This window comes from Dermochelys coriacea, chromosome 23, assembly GCF_009764565.3.
Source record: "Dermochelys coriacea isolate rDerCor1 chromosome 23, rDerCor1.pri.v4, whole genome shotgun sequence".
Taxonomy (NCBI): domain Eukaryota; kingdom Metazoa; phylum Chordata; order Testudines; family Dermochelyidae; genus Dermochelys; species Dermochelys coriacea.
The window spans coordinates 12,683,082-12,695,368 of record NC_050090.1 but is presented as its reverse complement, the minus strand read 5'-3'; positions in this window follow the sequence as shown (position 1 = coordinate 12,695,368).

Genomic DNA, 12,287 nt, shown 5'->3' with positions numbered 1-12,287 from the left:
GGGGTTGGGTCCAGGTGACACCTTCTGCCCCGGAAACTGGACAAAGGCTGGAGGAGGAGCTGGGCGGAGGCTGGGGGAGTCAGCTGGAGGGGGTTTTGTTTTTTGGAGTGGGCTGGGGAAGAGGAGGGAGCCCCCAGAGATGGGGACTAATCTCCCTGCCCCCCAGAAGGACCTGACTAAGACGTCCTGTTTGTGCCTACAAGCTCTGGTCTGGACTGTGTTCCTGTTGTCTCTAATAAACCTTCTGTTCTACTGGCTGGCTGAGAGTCACGGTGAATTGCAGGAAGTGGGGGTGCAGGGCCCTGACTCCCCTATCTCTATGACAACTGGGAGATGGGATCCTGCTTTCTCTTGCTGGCTGGGTCTGAGGCCGCAACCGCTCTGAGCCTTGTCCCTGGGCACTCCCTCCCCACTGGGGCAGGGTCCTGTGCTTCCGGTGAGGTACCCTCTCCAAGGTCAGGGTGTAGGGCCCTTCGCTGGCTCTGGCTACGGGTCATGACCAAGGCATTCCGGGAGTTGCTTGGCCAGTCCTCTAGGTTACCCCCCATCAACACCTCAGTGGGCAAATGGTGATGCACCAACACATCCTTGGCCCCCCATTTCAGATGTACCCTCTCCATGGGCACCTTGAATGGGGTCCTGCCCACCCCATCAGGGTCAGGTAGGTGTTGGCCACCACTCATCTGAGGCCACCACCTCGGGCCAGGTCAGCGTCACCTCAGCACCCGTATCCCAATATCCATTGACCTTCCTCCCATCCACCTTCAGGGAAACAAGGCACTCGTTCCACAGGGACAGCCCCGCGCCGACCCTGTAAACTGCAAACCTTGAATCTGAAGCATCCAGCCCTCCAGAGGAGCTGGCCTGGGGCACTTCTCCCTCCTTAGCAGTTGATAAGCTGCCAGCCCCCCTTGCTTGGAAAGACTGCCCCTCATCTGGGTGGATCCCTACCCAGTTAACCCTGCGTGGGTTCGGTCTGCTCAGTCTATCCCAGAGCTTGGGGCACTGGGTCTGTATGTGGCCTCTCTGGTCACAATGATAGCAGCTCATGTCCCGTTGGTCCTGACACCAGATGTTCCCCTTGGGAGGGGGTTCTCCATATTTCCTGGCTGGGAAGTCCCATAGTGATTTTCTCTCTGCATCATGGTTGGCCTGTTCCTTTGGAATTCCTCCCTGCTATCCCCTGACCGACTGTTCACAAACTCGTTGGCCAGCTGCCCGGTGTGCTGTGGGTTCTCTGGCTTTTTGTCCACCAACCATAGCTTCAGGACGGATGGGCACTGTTCATAAGGTTGCTCCAGTATGATTAGATTGAGCAGGTCCTCCTTAGTTTGGGCCCCATCTGCCCAATTGCGGGGACTTCATGTTGACTCCGAAACCTTCTCTGGTACATCTTGAGAGTCAGCCCAAACTTGCATAGCAGGGCCTTTTTGAATAGTTCGTAGTCCCCTGCCTCTGCCCCTTTCATTCGGCTGTACACCTCCACAGCTTTGGGGTCCAGTAAGGGGATGAGGAAACTGGAGCCTGTCTGCAGGGTCAACACTGTGCATCTCGCAGGCATTCTCAAAGGCATTCAGGAAGTCATCTATGTTCTCCCCTTCTTTACGCTGGGCCAGGATGCATTTATCAAAGCTCTATGCAGTCCTGGGTCCCCCCTCACTCACCACAGCCGGGGCCTCGCTGCTTCTCAGCCCCACCAACTCCAGCTCATGCTGATGCTGCCTTTTGCGGTCCTCAGCTCATGCTGACGCTGCCTTTTGCAGTCCTCTCGCTCTTTTTCATGATCTTCCAACTCTCTCAATTTTATCTCCCTCTCCTGTTCCAGCCACCTCAGCTCCAGGGATGGGGAACTCTGCCGGGAGGATCCCCTGCTGGTTGCCGGGGTCAGGATGGCCTCGGAATTTGCTGGGCTCCTCCCAGCTCCTCCCCTAGGCATAGGTAGGAGGGGTCTCAGGATGCCCATGGCAGCAGTTTGACCCCTTCCAGCCGGGTCAGGCACCGGGGCCTGTATTGCGTCTGCTGGGCTGCTTCCCTCAGAGGCAGGGATTGGTGCATCCGAGCGATCCTTTTCCTCCAGCTGGGCAATCAGCTGTTCTTTGGTGAGCCTCCCAATGTGCAGCACCCTCTGCCTGCAGAGCTCCACCAGGTTGCTCTTAAGGTGCTTAGCATACATCTTCCTGCTGGCCACTCGCAGGCCTGTGTGCTCACAGCTCCCCACGGTTTCCAGGAGGAACCCCTACTCTGCCAGCCCTTCTCCAGGTCACCACCTCTCTCCCAGGGTCAAGCCGCAGACTCCTCCGCCCCTGAGATTGCTCACCGCAGTGCCCAAGGGGACTCCGTTATTGCAACAGTCCTTCTTGCTGGTCACATGCTCCCAGGAGTTAAGTGTAGCTCCTCCACCCCCCAAAACTGCTCCTCTCTGAATCTTCAGCACGCCTGGTCCCCGTCAATCCCCCTTTATTTTACTGCTTCCCAGTCACTTACTGCAGGAAGCGCCATCCATGGGGCGCAGTAGATCCCACCTCTGCCACCAGTTGTCATGGAGATTGGGGGAGTCAGGGCCCTGCACCCCCACTTCCTGCAATTCACGATGACTCTCAGCTAGCCAGTAAAACAGGTTTATTAGAGACGACAGGAACACAGTCCAGACCAGAGCTTGTAGGCACAAATAGGACGCCTTAGTCAGGTCCTTCTGGGGGGCAGGGAGATTAGTCTCCAGCTCTTGGGGCTCCTTCCTCTTCCCCAGCCCACTCCAAAAAATGAAACCCCCTCCAGCTGACTCACCCAGATCCTCCTCCAGCCTTTGTCCAGTTTCCAGGGCAGAAGGTGTCACCTGGACCCAACCCCTCTCCTGGCTCAGGTTAGAGGCTCAGGTATCGTCCCAGCCAGTGAAGCCACCCCCTGCTGTCCCATCACTGATGCAGACAGTCCCAGTAACTCCCCTGCAACATTCCTAGGTCAATCCGCCCCACTCAGTCCCTGCTGCGTCATACCTACAATAACAAAGTAAATGGCGGCAGCCCCATTACCCCAAAAGACCTTAAAATAAAAAACTAGGACTCAGGGTCCATTGCTCCCACGAGACCCTACAATAACAAATCAATACACAATCCCGCCACTCATGAGAGACCCTACAATAACAAAGCAGCATGTACATCCCCATTGTTCATGAGAGACCCTACAATAACAAACAAGTACACAGCCCTATTGCTCCTGAGAGACCCTACAATAACAAACAAGTACACAGCCCTATTGCTCCTGAGAGACCCTATAATAACAAACCAGTGGATGCAATGCTGGTGTGTATATGTTGGGGCTTTTGCAGTCATTTCCGGTGTCACCTGTTTTGCCCCTCTTTTTGGGCTGGCGGGGGGAGGGGGCATTACACATTAACCTGATGCATGGATGGGTCAAATGGATCATCTCATTGGGTCAAGTGATCATCGCATCGGGTTGAGGGGGGATCGGACTGGGCCAAAGAGTCATCTGACGGGATCAAGAGGCCATCAGGCATGGATGCATTGGTGATGGTTCCTAGCGGCACAATGGATGCTGTTTTAGCGGGATACCTTGTAGGTGGCAGAGGACTTCAGGGAATGCGGGAGCGTGTTGAAGCAGAAGAAATAGCCGAGCAATCTTCTCCAAGATCGTTCCCGTCCCACAAGCAAAGGGAGACAGAAGGCTGGAGATTCTGGAAGTGAACCGCTGGCTAGATGAGCGGGGGCTGGTTGAACATTGGACTGCCTTCTGTGCAGAGAGGGGGCTATACAGGTTGCATGGCCTCCAACTCAGGAGAAGGGGCACCAATCTCCTTATGGACAAGCTGGCTAGAGTAGCTGGGCTGTGTGCATGTGAAGAAATTCTTGAGTTGCTTGTTAAAATGAACAGTTATACATCTATTTAGGAAGGAGCAAGAGGGTTTTTTAAAAGCAATTACAAAATAATGCACATTATATATCGTTAACAAACCGTAATTAATAAGTTCTTGGTTTTGCTTATTAAATGGATGCCGTGCTTCAGCTGCTAGCTTCTGTTGAAATGCAGAAAAGGCAGAAGTACAGTCTGTTCTGTTTTGGGAGAAAAAACAGATGATATCGTCTCATCATATGGTGATGAGAACACTCTTGCCATTCCATCTCTGGAGGATGTTAAACAGAAGCTACTAAAATTAGACATTTTAAAATCAGCAGGTCTTGATAATGTGCATCAAGGAGTTTTAAAAGAGCTGGCCAAGGAGCTCTCTGAACTGTTAATGTTTTTCAATAAGTTATGGAACATGGGATAAGTTCCAGAAGACTGAAAGAAAGCTAATGTTGGGCCAATATTTAAAAAGGGTAAATGAGATGACCTGGGTAATTATAGACCTGTCATCCTGATATTGATCCAGTGGCTGATACAGGTCTTGTTTAATAAAGAATTAAAGGAGAGTAATGTAATTAATGCCAATCAACAAGGGTTTATGGAAAATTGATCCTGTCAAACTAACTTGATATCTTTATTACAAGTTTGGTTCATGAAGGTGGTAGCATTGATGCAATATATTTAGACTTCTCAGAAGGTGTTTGACTTGGTACTGCACTACATTTTGATGACAGAACTAGAATGATATAATATGAACATTGCCCATATTCAATTGATTAAAAACTGGCTAACTGGTAGATCTCAAAATGTAAATATAAATGCAGAATCGCCATCAAGCAGCTGTGCTTCCAGTGGGATCCCGCAGGGAGCGGTTCTTGGCCATAAGATATTTAATGTTTCCATCAATGACTTGGAAGAAAATATAAAGCCATCATTGATCAAGTTTGCAGATGACACAAAGATTGTGGAGTGGTAAATAACGAAGAGCACATGTCACTGATACAGAGTAATCTAGACTGCTTGATAAGCTGGGCACAAGCAAACAATTGTCAGACAGCTGCAGTGGCACAGGAGCTAGCAAACAGAGCTGTAAACAGGGGAGTTTGAGTGGGAGTTTGAAAGGGGAGTTTGTATTGTGCTGCTTGTTTGGGGTTTGTTTTTCCTGTGGGGGGTGGTCTTTTTGGTGTGGCTTGTGTTTCCCAGATTAACAGGACTTAGGTGGGAAGGCTGTGATGGATACGGAGGCAGCTGTGGGAATGACTCCTGTAGTGGAAGACACAATGAGGATGACTGGATGTGGAAGCTGTGGCATGTACATGATCCTGGAAGGGAGACCTGGTAAGAGTTTTCTCTGCATGAAATGCCGTCTGATAGAGCTGATGGAGGAAAAGATCCGAGGTTTGGAGATGCAAGTGGAAACTCTGGTTGAGTTTAGGAAGGGGTTTGAGCAGATGATGGAGCAAGGACATGAGGTATCTGAAGGGAAAAGCTCAGACTTACAGATGGAAGCAGGGCTGGGGAATTTTGAGGGGAGACTGGGTGAGGAAAGTGGTCAGTGGAAGCATGTGACTAAAAGAACCAGGCAGAGGAAAAGACGGGCTAGTGAAGGAGAAATAGAGCTTAGGAACAGGTTTGCAGAGTTGGAAAATGAAGAAGGGGCTCAGCAGGTAGTTGCTGAAGGTGGAAGGGCAAGGAAGAAGAGAAGAGAGGCTAGTCCTATAGGAAAAGGGAAAGAGTCAAGGGAGAGACTACACCAAATATGAGCCCCAGGAGGATACAGGATGGGTTGAGGAGGATTACAAGGGAAAACAGGAATGGAAAGAACTTGCAGCCAGAGGGAACAGGGGAGAGACTGGAGAATAGTATCGTCACCAGGAAAAGGCAGGTCTATGTGATCGGGGACTCCTTATTGAGAAGAATAGACAGGCCTGTAACTAAAGCTGATCCAGAGAATAGAAGGGTGTGCTGTCTTCCGGGTGCTAAGATACAGGATGTAGACCTGAGGTTGAAAAGGATCCTAAAGGGAGCGGGAAAGAATCCACTAATTATTCTTCATGTGGGAACAAATGATACAGCTAGATTCTCGCTGGAAAGTATTAAGGGAGACTATGCTAGGCTGGGGAAGGCGCTTAAGGAAATTGAGGCTCAGGTGATCTTTAGTGGGATCCTGCCTGTTCCTAGAGAAGGGCAACAAAGGTGTGACAAGATTATGACTGTCAACAGATGTCTTAGGCAGTGGTGCTATAAGGAGGGCTTTGGGATGTATGGCCACTGGGAGGCATTCACGGACAGAGGACAGTTCTCTCGGGATGGACTTCATCTGAGTAGGGAAGGAAAGAGACTTCTAGGATCGAGGCTGGCACAACTGATAAAGAGAGCATTAAACTAGGAATTAGGGGGAGATGGTTGGGAGATGTCCAGGTAATCTCCACGCCAGATTTTAGCATTGGGAGGGAAGAAGATGAAGTAAGAAAGGATACAGCCGTGGGTAGGAGAATGTATATAAGAAGCAAGGGCAGTGTGGATACTAGTCTAACAGGTTATACTGGCTGTAGAATGACCATGCCTAATAGGGTACAAAATGTGAGCGAGGCCAAACAGCAAAAATTAAGATGTTTGTACACCAATGCGAGGAGCCTAGGTAACAAAATGGAGGAACTAGAGCTACTGGTGCAGGAAGTGAAACCAGATATTATAGGGATAACAGAAACATGGTGGAATAGTAGTCATGACTGGACTACAGGTATTGAAGGGTATGTGCTGTTTAGGAAAGACAGAAATAAAGGTAAAGGTGGTGGAGTACATTGTATATTAATGATGAGGTAGAATGCAAAGAAATAAGAAGCGATGCAATGGATAAGACAGAGTCTGTCTGGGAAAAAATTACATTGGGGAAGATAACTAGTAGAGCCTCTCCTACGATAGTGCTTGGGGTGTGCTATAGACCTCCGGGATCTAATTTGGATATGGATAGAGCCCTTTTTAATGTTTTTAATAAAGTAAATACTAATGGAAACTGCGTGATCATGGGAGACTTTAACTTCCCAGATATAGACTGGAGGACCAGTGCTAGTAATAATAATAGGGCTCAGATTTTCCTAGATTTGATAGCTGATGGATTCCTTCATCAAGTAGTTGTTGAACCGACTAGAGGGGATGCCACTTTAGATTTAATTTTGGTGAGTAGCGAGGATCTCATAGAAGAAATGGTTGTAGGCAATAATCTTGGCTCAAGTGATCATGAGCTAATTCAGTTCAAACTGAACGGAAGGATTAACAAAAATAAATCTGCAACTAGGGTTTTTGATTTCAAAAGGGCTGACTTTCAAAAATTAAGGAAATTAGTTAGGGAAGTGGATTGGACTGAAGAACTTATGGATCTAAAGGTAGAGGAGGCCTGGGACTACTTTAAATCAAAGCTGCAGAAGCTATCGGAAGCCTGTATCCCAAGAAAGGGGAAAAAATTCATAGGCAGGAGTTGTAGACCAAGCTGGATGAGCAAGCATCTTAGAGAGGTGATTAAGAAGAAGCAGAAAGCATACAGGGAGTGGAAGATGGGAGGAATCAGCAAGGAAAGCTACCTAATTGAGGTCAGAACATGTAGGAATAAAGTGAGACAGGCTTAAAGTCGAGTAGAGTTGGACCTTGCAAAGGGAATTAAAACCAATAGTAAAAGGTTCTATAGCCATATAAATAAGAAGAAAACTAAGAAAGAAGTGGGGCCGCTAAACACTGAGGATGGAGTGGAGGTTAAAAATAATCTAGGCATGGCCCAATATCTAAACAAATACTTTGCCTCAGTCTTTTATAAGGCTAAAGAGGATCTTAGGGATAATGGTAGCATGACAAATGGGAATGAGGATATTGAGGTAGATATTACTATATCTGAGGTAGAAGCGAAACTGAAACAGCTTAATGGGACTAAATCGGAGGGGGCCAGATAATCTTCATCCAAGAATATTAAAGGAATTGGCACCTGAAATTGCAAGCCCATTATCAAGAATTTTTAATGAATCTGTAAACTCAGGAGTTGTACCGAGTGATTGGAGAATTGCTAATATAGTTCCTATTTTTAAGAAAGGAAAAAAAAGTGATCCAGGTAACTACAGGCCAGTTAGTTTGACATCTGTAGTATGCAAGGTCCTGGAAAAAATTTTGAAGGAGAAATTAGTTAAGGACATTGAAGTCAATGGTAAATGGGACAAAATACAACATGGTTTTACAAAAGGTAGATCGTGCCAAACCAATCCGATCTCCTTCTTTGAAAAAATAACAGATTTTTTAGATAAAGGAAACACAGTCAATCTAATTTACCTAGATTTCAGTAAGGCATTTGATACTGTGCCACATGGGAAATTATTAGTTAAATTGGAGAAGATGGGGATCAATATGAACATCAAAAGGTGGATAAGGAATTGGTTAAAGGGGAGACTGCAACGGGTCCTACTGAAAGGCAAACTGTCAGGCTGGAGGGAGGTTACCAGTGGAGTTCCTCAGGGATCAGTTTTAGGACCAATCTTATTTAATCTTTTTATTACTGACCTTGGCACAAAAAATAGGAGTGTGCTAATAAAGTTTGCAGATGATACAAAGCTGGGAAGTATTGCCAATTCAGAGAAGGATCGGGATATTATACAGGAGGATCTGGATGACCTTGTAAACTGGAGTAATAGTAATAGGATGAAATTTAATAGTGAGAAGTGTAAGGTTATGCATTTAGGGATTAATAACAAGAATTTTAGTTATAAGTTGGGGACGCATCAATTAGAAGTAACAGAAGAGGAGAAGGACCTTGGAGTATTGGTTGATCATAGGATGAGTATGAGCTGCCAATGTGATATGGCTGTGAAAAAAGCTAATGCAGTTTTGGGATGCATCAGGAGAGGCATTTCCAGTAGGGATAAGGAGGTTTTAGTACCATTATACAAGGCACTGGTGAGACCTCACCTAGAATACTGTGTGCAGTTCTGGTGTCCCATGTTTAAAAAGGATGAATTCAAACTGGAGCAGGTACAGAGAAGGGCTACTAGGATGATCCGAGGAATGGAAAACTTGTCTTATGAAAGGAGACTTAAGGAGCTTGGCTTGTTTAGCCTAACTAAAAGAAGGTTGAGGGGAGATATGATTGCTCTCTATAAATATATCAGAGGAATAAATACAGGAGAGGGAGAGGAATTATTTCAGCTCAGCACCAATGTAGACACAAGAACAAATGGGTATAAACTGGCCACCAGGAAGTTTAGACTTGAAATTAGACAAAGGTTTCTAACCATCAGAGGAGTGAAGTTTTGGAATAGCCTTCCAAGGGAAGCTGTGGGGGTAAAAGATCTATCTGGCTTTAAGATTCAACTCAATAAGTTTATGGAGGAGATGGTATGATGGGGTAATGTGATTTTGGTAAGTAATTGATCTTTAAATATTCAGGGTAAATAGGCCTAATCCCCTGAGAAGGGATATTAGATGGATGGGATCTGGGTTACCCAGGAAAGAATTTTCTGTAGTATCTGGCTGGTGAATCTTGCCCATATGCTCAGGGTTTAGCTGATCGCCATATTAGGGGTCGGGAAGGAATTTTCCTCCAGGACAGATTGGAGAGGCCCTGGAGGTTTTTCGCCTTCCTCTGTAGCATGGGGCATGGGTCACTTGAGGGAGGATTCTCTGCTCCTTGAAGTCTTTAAACCACAATTTGAGGACTTCAATAGCTCAGACATAGGTGAGGTTTTTTCATAGGAATGGGTGGGTGAGATTCTGTGGCCTGCTTTGTGCAGGAGGTCGGACTAGATGATCAGAATGATCCTTTCTGACCTTAGCATCTATGAATTTATGAATTGCATTTTAATAGCTAAATGTAAATGTATCCGTCTAGGAACACAGAATGTTGACATACAGAATGGGGGACTCTATCCTGGGCAGTAGTGACTCTGAAACAGATTTGGGGGTCGTGGTGGCCAATCAGCTGAACATGAGCTCCCAGTGAGACTTTGTAGCCAAAAGAGCTAATGCGATCCTGGGATGCATCAACGGGGACTCTTGAGGAGTAGAGAGGTTATTTTTCCTCCATATTTGGCCCTGGTGCGACCGCTGCTGGAATCCTGTGTCCAGTTCTGGTGCCCACCGTTCAAGAAGGATGTTGATAAAGTGGAGAGGAGTCAGAGAAGAGCCATGAGAATGATTAAAGGATTAGAAAACCTGCCTAATAGTGATAGACTCAAGGAGCTCAAACTATTTATCTTAACAAAGAGAAGGTTAACGGATGACTAGTGCCTACATGGAGAAAAAATATTTTACAATGGGCTCTTCAATCTAGCAGAGAAAGGTCTAACATGATCCAATGTCTGGAAATTAAAGCTAGAGCAATTCAGATTGGAAACGAGGCATATATTTTTAACAGTAATTAACCATTGGCACAAATTGCCAAGGGCCATGGTGGATTCTCCATCACTGAGAATTTTTAAATCCAGATTGGATATTTTGCTAAAAGATCTGCTCTATGAATTATTTGGAGGGAGGTCTCTGGCCTGTGCTAGAAAGGAGGTCAGACTAGAAGCTCACAATGGGCCCTTCTGGCCTTGGGAGTCTCTGCCATGGCAAGGCCTCATTGTACCGGGGCAAGGCGGCCGTCACGTCAAGTCAAGGGGACATCTCGGTGGGTCATGACGTGAGCTCCAGGGTGTCGTCATGTGGGGTGAAAGGGGTCTTCAGGGGCTGGGTCAAAGGGTCATCATGGCAGGTTATCGCACCAGGTCAAGGGGCCATTGCACTGGGTCAAGGGGGTCAAGATACTGGGCCTGGGGGCTCATCCTCTTGGGCAAGGGGTCATAGGGCGGGGTCAATGGGGTCATAGGGCGGGGTCTATGGGTGGGGTCGAGGGGTCATTGGGCAGGGTCAATGGGTGGAGTTGAGGGGGTCATTGGGCGGGGTCAATGGGTGGGGTCGAGGGTCAATGGGCAGGGTCAATGGGTGGAGTCGAGGGGGTCATTGGGCGGGGTCAATGGGTGGAGTCGAGGGGGTCATTGGGCGGGGTCAATGGGTGGGGTCGAGGGTCAATGGGCAGGGTCAATGGGTGGAGTCGAGGGGTCATTGGGCGGGGTCAATGGGGTCACTGGGCGGGCTCTATGGGTGGGGTTGAGGGGTCATTGGGCGGGGTCACTGGGGTCACTGGGCGGGCTCTATGGGTGGGGTCGAGGGGTCATTGGGCAGGGTCAATGGGTGGAGTTGAGGGGGGTCATTGGGCGGGGTCAATGGGTGGGGTCGAGGGTCAATGGGCAGGGTCAATGGGTGGAGTCGAGGGGGTCATTGGGCGGGGTCAATGGGTGGAGTCGAGGGGGTCATTGGGCGGGGTCAATGGGGTCACTGGGCGGGCTCTATGGGTGGGGTCGAGGGGTCATTGGGCAGGGTCAATGGGTGGAGTTGAGGGGGGTCATTGGGCGGGGTCAATGGGTGGGGTCGAGGGTCAATGGGCAGGGTCAATGGGTGGAGTCGAGGGGTCATTGGGCGGGGTCAATGGGGTCACTGGGCGGGCTCTATGGGTGGGGTTGAGGGGTCATTGGGCGGGGTCACTGGGGTCACTGGGCGGGCTCTATGGGTGGGGTCGAGGGGTCATTGGGCAGGGTCAATGGGTGGAGTTGAGGGGGGTCATTGGGCGGGGTCAATGGGTGGGGTCGAGGGTCAATGGGCAGGGTCAATGGGTGGAGTCGAGGGGGTCATTGGGCTGGGTCAATGGGTGGAGTCGAGAGGGTCATTGGGCGGGGTCACTGGGGTCACTGGGCGGGCTCTATGGGTGGGGTCGAGGGGTCATTGGGCAGGGTCAATGGGTGGAGTTGAGGGGGGTCATTGGGCGGGGTCAATGGGTGGGGTCGAGGGTCAATGGGCAGGGTCAATGGGTGGAGTCGAGGGGTCATTGGGCGGGGTCAATGGGGTCACTGGGCGGGCTCTATGGGTGGGGTCGAGGGGTCATTTGGCAGGGTCAATGGGTGGAGTCGAGGGGGTCATTGGGCGGGTCAATGGGTGGAGTCGAGAGGGTCATTGGGCGGGGTCACTGGGGTCACTGGGCGGGCTCTATGGGTGGGGTCGAGGGGTCATTGGGCAGGGTCAATGGGTGGAGTTGAGGGGGGTCATTGGGCGGGGTCAATGGGTGGAGTCGAGGGGGTCATTGGGCGGGGTCAATGGGTGGGGTTGAGGGGTCATTGGGCGGGGTCTATGGGGTCATTGGGCGGGGTCAAGGCATCAACCTGCCGCGCAGAGGCGGGTCATTGGGGCGGGTGAAGAGGCCCTCGGGCTAAGTCACGGGGTCACCATGCTGGGCATGGGCAGGTCAAGGGGTCACTGGGGCGGGCCAGGGGAGGAACATCCGCCCCAGCGCTGCCCCGCAGCCGCCCCTCCGGCCTCCTCCCGTCTCTCTGCTCGGCCGCCTTCCCCGCCCCTCC